The 8,977-nt window shown below is 37.6% G+C and overlaps 1 non-coding gene across 1 annotated transcript; it reads left to right on the top strand.

Moving 5' to 3' along the window:
- Positions 1 to 4,645: 4,645 nt before the first annotated feature.
- On the top strand, positions 4,646 to 4,752 carry LOC127117154 (small nucleolar RNA R71). Its single transcript, XR_007801912.1, has one exon. It is a non-coding gene; the product is annotated as a small nucleolar RNA R71 (small nucleolar RNA).
- The last annotated feature ends 4,225 nt before the right edge of the window (positions 4,753 to 8,977 follow it).

Here is an 8,977-nt window from a genome sequence, read left to right as displayed (position 1 = left end):
GTTCCATAGATTTGCCTTTAATTTCTACTGCTCCACTGGGAAAAACATTGGTGATTTGGAAAGGACCTGACCATCTAGATCGTAGTTTTCCCAGGAATAACTTTAGCCTAGAGTTAAATAAAAGGACTGTATCGCCTTGTTTGAAGATTTTCCTTGATATGCGCTTGTCATGCCATTGTTTTGTTCTTTCTTTGTAGATTCTGGCATTTTCGTAAGCGTCTCTTCTGAGTTCCTCTAATTCGCTTATATCAAGGATTCTCTTTTCGCCGGCTGCTTTATAGTTTAAATTTAGATTTTTAATAGCCCAATAGGCTTTATGTTCTAATTCTACCGGGAGGTGACATGATTTTCCATAAATGAGCTTAAATGGGGTTGTCCCTATGGGAGTTTTGTAAGCAGTTCGGTAAGCCCATAAAGCTTCTAGTAATTTCAATGACCAGTCTTTCCTCGAAGTGGCGGCTGTTTTCTCTAATATCTATTTGATTTCTCTGTTAGACACTTCCACTTGCCCACTGGTTTGAGGGTGGTAAGGTGTCGCTACTCTATGTCTTACGCCATACTTAAGCAATAGTTTTTCGAGTACCTTGGATATGAAATGCGATCCACCATCACTGACTACTATTCTTGGGACACCAAACCTTGGAAATATTATATTCTTAAAGAGTCTAGTTACTACTCGTGTGTCGTTTGTTGGAGAAGCTATAGCTTCAATCCATTTTGATACGTAGTCAACTGCCACGAGTATGTATTTGTTACCGAAAGAGGATGGAAACGGTCCCATGAAGTCTATTCCCCACACGTCGAAAATCTCTACTTCCAAAACGCCCTTTTGTGGCATCTCGTCACGTCTAGATATGTTTCCTGTGCGTTGACATCTGTCACATTTCTTAATAGCTGCATGTACATCTTTCCATATATTTGGCCAATAAAAACCGGCTTGTAGGATTTTAGAGCAGGTCTTGGATGTACTTGCATGTCCACCATAAGGAGCGGAGTGACAGTGTTGGATTATATTTTCTACCTCTTCTTCGGGTATACACCGACGGAAAATACCATCGGGGCCTCTTTTAAAAAGTAAAGGGTCATCCCAGTAATAGTGTTCTATGTCATAGAAGAATCGTTTCTTCTGCTGGTAGGATAAGGTAGGTGGAACTATTCCGACAGCTAAATAATTGACGAGGTCAGCGTACCACGGTGTAACAGATATAGCTAAGGTGGTTTCTACCTGTTTATCAGCGTTATTTTCTTCCAAAGTAGCTATAAGTTTATCGTACGAGAAATCATCGTTGATCGATGTTCTTTCCGGTTCAAGGTTCTCAAGTCTAGAGAGGTGATTTGCTACTACGTTTTCAGTTCCTTTCTTGTCTTTGATTTCCAAATCGAATTCTTGTAGCAACTGGATCCACCTTAGGAGTCTAGGTTTAGCATCCTTTTTTGTTAAGAGGTATTTGATAGCAGCGGGGTCAGTGTAGATGATTATTTTGGCTCCGACCAAGTAAGAACGAAATTTATCTAGCGCAAACACTACTGCTAGAAGTTCTTTCTCGGTTGTGGCGTAATTCATTTGTGCTTCATCTAGAGTTCTACTTGCGTAATATATAACGTGAAGCTTTTTATCCTTTCGTTGCCCTAAAACAGCACCTACAGCGTAATCACTGGCATCACACATTATTTCAAATGGTTCATTCCAATCTGGTGTCTGCATTATGGGTGCGGAGATCAGTGCTTGTTTAAGCGTTTGAAATGCTTCTAAACATCTATTATCGAATATGAATTCAGCATCTTTCATTAATAGCCCGGTTAAAGGTTTAGTTATTTTAGAGAAGTCTTTAATGAATCGTCGGTAAAAACCGGCATGTCCTAAGAAGCTTCGTACTTCTCTCACAGTTTTCGGGGTTTGAAGATTTTCGATCACCTCTATTTTAGCTTTGTCTACTTCAATTCCTCTGTTCGAGATGATGTGTCCTAAAACAATTCCTTCTTGTACCATAAAGTGGCATTTTTCCCAATTAAGTACTAGGTTTACTTTCACACATCGCTCTAGAACTCTTTCTAGGTTTTCAAGGCATTCTTCAAAGCTTTGTCCGCATACGGAAAAGTCATCCATAAATACTTCCATGATGTTTTCTAGAAAATCGGCGAATATTGCCATCATGCACCTTTGGAAGGTTGCAGGAGCATTACACAAGCCAAACGACATTCGTCTATAAGCGAAGGTACCAAAAGGACACGTGAACGTTGTCTTTTCTTGGTCATCAGGGTGAATTGGTATTTGAAAGAAACCTGAGTAACCGTCTAGATAGCAGAAATGAGAATGTTTTGCTAATCGTTCTAACATCTGGTCAATGAATGGTAAAGGGAAATGATCTTTTCGGGTTGCTTTGTTTAGTTTCCTATAGTCAATGCACATTCTCCATCCCGATTCGATTCGTTTGGTTATAGTTTCTCCTTTTTCATTTTCAATGACTGTTATACCTCCCTTCTTTGGTACTACGTGTACAGGACTAACCCATTTGCTATCAGATATAGGATATATGATACCTGCCTCTAATAACTTAGTTATTTCCTTCTTCACTACCTCACTCAGGATCGGGTTTAGTCTCCTCTGGTGTTCCCTAGAAGTTTTACAGTCTTCTTCTAGCATGATGCGATGCATACAAATAGAAGGACTTATTCCTTTAAGATCGGTGATGTTGTAACCTAGCGCGGTTGGATATTTTCTTAAGATATGCAGGAGTTTTTCTGTTTCGAGTCTTCCTAGGTCAACATTAACTATCACTGGACGTTCAAGTTCTAAGTCTAGGAATTCATATCTCAGATTTTTGGGAAGTGTTTTCAGGTCTAGGGTTGGTTTCTTAAGGCATTGCGTAGGATCCGGTGTTATTGCTAAACATTGGTTAAGTTTGTCTTCTACAAGATAGTCAGATGATTTGTCTTTTTCTAACTCTGTTTCTTTTATGCATTCATCGATGATATCCATGAAGTAACATGTATCTTCTATTGTAGGTGCTTTCAAAAATTGGGAAAGAATGAACTCAATTTTTTCTTCTCCTACTTCAAAAGTGAGTCGTCCTCGTTTTACGTCTATGATCGCACCTGCAGTTGCTAAGAACGGTCTTCCCAGTATAATGGGTGTAACTTCATCTTCTCTAATATCCATAATTATAAAATCAGTTGGAATGTAGAATTGACCTATGCGCACTGGAACGTTTTCAAGAATTCCTACAGGATATTTGACGGAACGATCTGCTAGTTGCACAAACATTTTAGTTGGTCTTAATTCTCCCATTTCAAGTCTCTTGCATATGGATAAAGGCATAACACTAATACCGGCTCCTAAATCGCATAAGGCTTTGTCAATGACAAATTTTCCTATGTGACAGGGTATAGAGAAACTACCTGGGGCTTTAAGTTTAGGAGGCATATTCTGGATTATAGCGCTGCATTCAGCGGTGAGTGTAACGGTTTCGCTATCTTCAAGTTTCCTTTTATTAGAAAGAATTTCTTTTAAAAACTTGGCATATGAGGGCATCTGCGTAATAGCTTCTGTAAACGGAATTGTGACGTTTAATTGTTTTAGTAGGTCAACAAATTTTTTGAATTGGCCCGCATCTTTGGTTTTAATAAGCCTTTGAGGGTAAGGGATAGGTGGTTTATAAGGTGGTGGAGGTACATAAGGTTCCTTCTTTTCTACGGTTTCCTTATTACTCTCTTCCTTTTCCTTAGGTTCACTTTCCTCCTCAGTTGACTTTTTAGAGTTTTGGTTTTCTATCCTTGGGTCAGACGGTCCTTCCACTTCCGTTCCACTTCTCAGTATAATTGCATGAGTGTGGCTTCTTGGGTTAGGTTGGGGTTGGCCAGGAAATGTACCAGTTGGGGCAGCAGTAGGCGCTTGTTGTTGAGCTACTTGTGATATTTGCGTTTCCAGCATTTTGTTATGGGTAGCCAGGGCATCTACTTTACTTGCTAGTTGTTTAATTTGTTCGCCAGTGTGTACATTCTGGTTTAGGAAATCTTTATTGGTTTGCTGTTGAGAGGCTATAAAGTTTTCCATCATGATTTCCAAGTTGGATTTCCTAGGGGTGTTATTGTTAGGTGTAGATGGGATCGGCTTCTGATATCCCGGAGGTATAGCTGGGGCTTGATTTGGAGATTGTCCAGGTGCGTAAAAGCATTATTACTCTTATATGAAAAGTTGGGATGATTCTTCCAATTTGAGTTATAGGTATGCGAGTAGGGGCTTCCTTGAGCATAGTTTACTTGCTCCGCTTGGATTCCCGTTAGGAGTTGACAATCTGCAAGAGTGTGACCTTGGATTCCACAGACTTCGCAATTCTGAGTTATGGCAACCACGGTGGCTGGAGGTGATACATTTAAACTTTCAATTTTTTGGACCAGAGCATCCACTTTTGCATTAACATGATCAAGGTTATTTATCTCGTACATGCCAGTTTTCGTTTGAGGTTTTTCTACCATTGTTCGTTCGCTTCCCCACTGATAGTGGTTTTGAGCCATGCTTTCGATAAGTTGGTAAGCATCAGCATAAGGTTTGTTCATTAGTGCACCACCTGCGGCGACGTCTATTGTTAACCTCTTGTTGTACAGGAGACCATTATAGAAGGTATGAATTACTAACCAGTCCTCTAAACTATGGTGTGGACAAAGTCTCATCATGTCTTTGTATCTTTCCCATGCTTCGAAAAGAGACTCGTTATCTTTCTGTTTAAATCCATTTATCTGGGCTCTTAACATAGCTGTTTTGCTTGGCGGAAAATATCGAGCAAGAAAAACTTTCTTCAACTCGTTCCATGTGGTGACTGAGTTGGAAGGAAGAGATTGAAGCCATCTTCTAGCGCTATCTCTTAACGAGAAAGGAAAAAGACGAAGTCGAATTGCCTCTGAAGTGACACCATTAGCTTAACAGTATCGGCGTATTGGACAAATACGGATAAATGAAGGTTTGGATCCTCGGTAGGATTTCCAGAGAATTGGTTATGTTGCACTGCCTGCAACAGTGAAGGTTTAAGTTCAAAGTTGTTTGCTTTGATTGCGGGTGGAGCAATACTCGAATGCGGCTCATCTTGCGATGGAGCGGCGTAATCTCGAAGAGCACGAGCTGGTTCTGCCATCTCGGGTATCGAAGGGAAAATATTTTTGAAATCAGGAAGTTCAACAGGAGGGAGATTGTTTGCAGCACGATATTCCCGAATTTGTCGTAAGACTCGGAGATATAGTTCGATATCGTTGATTCGTAAGTAGAACGGCTCGCCTTGTGAGCGAGTGCGTGGCATAAAAATCAACGAAAGAAAGAAAAGAAAAAGAAAAGCCTTAGTCTCTACAGCGTAACAGAAGAGTTACGATATCGACTAAATAAAAGTCCCCGGCAACGGCGCCAAAAACTTGATCGCGACTTTATGAGTCGAATTTGGGGTACAAACTGCAAGTGCACAGTTCTATCGCGTAGTTTTAAAAGATATCGATCCCACAGGGACTTATGAATCGATATACCGTTATCTAAGGTTACTTCGTAAAGCTAAGGCAGGTAATACTTTGATTGTTTGGGGGAAAAGCTAAAACTAAAATAAGATCTAAAATAAATATCTAATAAGCGGATATCGGTATGTAGTTCGTCGTAATTAGGGAATCAATTCTTTGTTGGTTTCTCGGTTTTAAAATAAATCTTTTCAGTTGACACTATTGATTAAAAGTCTTATCTCAAACTCTCGCTCTGTTGAATAAACTATGATTTTATATTAACGTAGTTGTCACTTATAGTTAAGTCAAAAACCACTTTTTGAAAACAATAGAATCCGTAGAAACTCTTTTTAAGAAAACACTAATCATTTAAACACCCTTATCTCAAACTCTCGCTCTGTTGACTTAGGTTATATAATTAAATTCAAATGCTTAACTCTCGTCCTCACATTCAATCTTTAAAAATACTTTTTGAAAAAGATTAGAATTTAATTAACTCTAAAAATTGCTCTCGCCCTGATCTAGAATTAATGTCCAATTTACACTGTCCAGTCAAAAACTCAAACTCTCGTTCTATTGCTTTTAACTTCTTTATGTCTTTTACTTTCGTACAAAAATCTTGTTATTAAACCTGTAAATTGAGACCGTAAAAAGAGTAATTTTAATTTTAAACTTAATTAAACCAATTTGGTTTTGATTCCTTCATTCCGCTTACTTTACATACCGATACCTAAATAAATTAGCCAGACATGCTAAACAGACTTAAATAATTATCATGCATAAACAGATTCATCTCAAGCAAATAATATAAATAAACAGTAAGGCAGGGCACATATAAATTCAAACAATAATTAAAGAACCTGAGAAATTAAATAGCAGTCTTGAACACTCCACCACAGACCGGTTGGATTTGTTCTTGAATTCTTCAATCAAACAGAAAAATAAAAGCGAAGGAATAAAAAAACTAGATTCTAACGTAAGGTTAGATCCGGTGAAAGGTGCACAATAGTTTCCGGTGTAGAAACTATTGTGCGAAAAAGAATTAACTAAGTGCTGAAAAAGAAAATAGAAATTGCAAAGGAAACAATATAAAAATCGTAAAAGCAATGCTGTAAAAATGTGCTTGTACTGCTGGAAGAGAAAAAATGCGAAAAAGAGAAAACGGCGAAGAAGTCTGGAACTCTCGGGTTTTCCGTAAGGTTACTATTTATATTGGTAACTTGTTGTAACTGTTTCCAAAGGTATTCCGCGTCAAAGGGTCTTCACGTGCCAAATGGTCAGGCGTGCAAATAGGACTCAACGTCTCTGAAGCCAAAAATATAGGAGAATGGTGTGACGTTCGTCACACCATGTGTGACGCTCGTCACACAAGTGTGTAAAGCGTGACGCTCGTCACAGCCTTTGTGACGCTCGTCACAGGCACAGCGCCTGTGCTTTTTGGGCTGGGCTTTGGCTTTTGATATTTGCTAATTTTCATTCCTTTTTGCACCTCCTTTTCTTCCTTTTTTTACTTGTGCTTCAAATAAACCACCTGAGATAAATAGAAAGAAAATACCGCGTAATATCTAATAAAATGAAATAAATTGAAGTAAATAATAATATAATTTAATTAAATTGAGTCCTAGAATGTGATACTATTTCATGTTATCAACAAGTACAACATTATAGCATTCGCTATCAAGTAACCCATATTTGGTAGAGTCAACCATTTTTCTGGTGGCTGTGAACCAAAGGATTCTATCATCAAAGATTCTCTCACTTCTGACAACCGATTACAAAATAACTTGTCATACAAAGTTGACCTATCCTTGTCAAAATCAATTGTGGACACAAATCTTTCTTCACAAACAATTCTTTAAGTTTCTCTAATACCCAACAAAAATTATTTGTCTGCTCAGACTCCATATACACAAATGCAACAGCAAAAGTCAACTCGGTTGATGTCATGACAACAATTTCAAACAAAGGTTGTCTATATTTATTTGTCTTGTAGGTGTTATCCATGGCTAACATAATAGGAAAAATATTCAACAACTTAACTGAATCAGGATGGGCCCAAAATATCTCTCTCACAACTTTCGAGTCATCCTTTTTTCTACTCCAATACACATAGACTGCATCCTCAATAAGCTTAAACAAATGTTGTATCTCACTTCTAGGACCTCTTATCTCTTTTTGTATCACACTTTTATGCTTGTATACTTGCGTAATTCGAGTGACATTCTCTGGATCTCGATCTTGCAAGGAAAGCAATATGTGTCTATGTGGTACATGTCTCTTTGTCAAATCAGCGACATGTTGCTTCTCATTTGTGGTAAACCTACCAACAAAGGAATGGCCTTCTAATCTATAAGGTAAACCATGATTATGGAACCCACATTTTACATCAATCTTCCAACCAGACTCATCTTTCACCGGAGTCGACCTGATTTTAAATGGGCATCCACATTTCTTGGACGGACTTTGGGTTCCACTATCAGCATCCTTGTGTGTTCCCACCTTTATCACAACCAAATATTAATTTTTTACTTCTCCCTCTCTTGCCTATTTCAGTATCTGAACGAGTGATAATAATAGTTACTTTATTATCAATTCCAACCTCTTTAATCCATCTGATCACCTCTTCTCATGTACCAAATCTTTCAGTCGTTAAAAATGCATAAGAAGTATCTACACATATTTGGGGAAGACTTTCCATTCCCACACAATAAAAAAATGTCAAAAAAAAATTGCAAACCTGAAGTCTTCAAAGAAGAGTTCTAGAATACACAAAAATAATACCGGAAGACTTCAACAAAGAGTTCCGGTATGCATCACTTTGTTAATCAGAACTCTTTCAATAAGTGTTCTGGAACGTTTTTTTTAAAGAATCATAACTCTTTCAATAAGTCTTCCGGTTTACTGTTTGCAGTGTTCCATATGTCTTTTTCAAAGTCTTCCGGTTTGAAAAAAATACATACCGGAAGTCTTTTTCCAGGAGTTCCGGTACGAGGGTGGAATGTGTAATTTTCGGAAGTATCAACTGAATGGTAAAAATGAAATGGCAAATTGGTTAAAACCAGTTAAGGATAAAATTAGTATTTTTAAAAAAATTATTGGGATATGAGTCTAAACGTAAGGGTATGAAGTAAAATTTCCTATCAGATGTCAGGTCCAATGAAATCTTGGCCCAAAAAAGATATGAATAAATGTAACATTTAGCCCATATCGCATTAGTATTACGAGATTTTATTTTACCACCTCACGTTTTGATTTGACATCCCATATATTTTTATGATATCCGTCTTATAGTTGTCAAAGTTGTATAAAATAAGTTCGGACAAAAAATTTGGCAGAATAAGTAAAAAATTCGGTAGTGTATATAAAAAATCTAGTATATGAGATATTTCGAAAATCCGATATGTGAAGTAATATACCGTTAAAGTACCTATCTTTACCATATTTTTTGTATAATTGTGAAAAATCCGGTAGTGTAAAAGTTATCGATTTTTTCAAAATCAGC

The sequence above is a fragment of the Lathyrus oleraceus genome, chromosome 1 (assembly GCF_024323335.1).
Source record: "Lathyrus oleraceus cultivar Zhongwan6 chromosome 1, CAAS_Psat_ZW6_1.0, whole genome shotgun sequence".
In the NCBI taxonomy this organism is placed as follows: Eukaryota; Viridiplantae; Streptophyta; class Magnoliopsida; order Fabales; family Fabaceae; genus Lathyrus; species Lathyrus oleraceus.
This window is presented reverse-complemented; position numbering and strand designations above follow the sequence as displayed.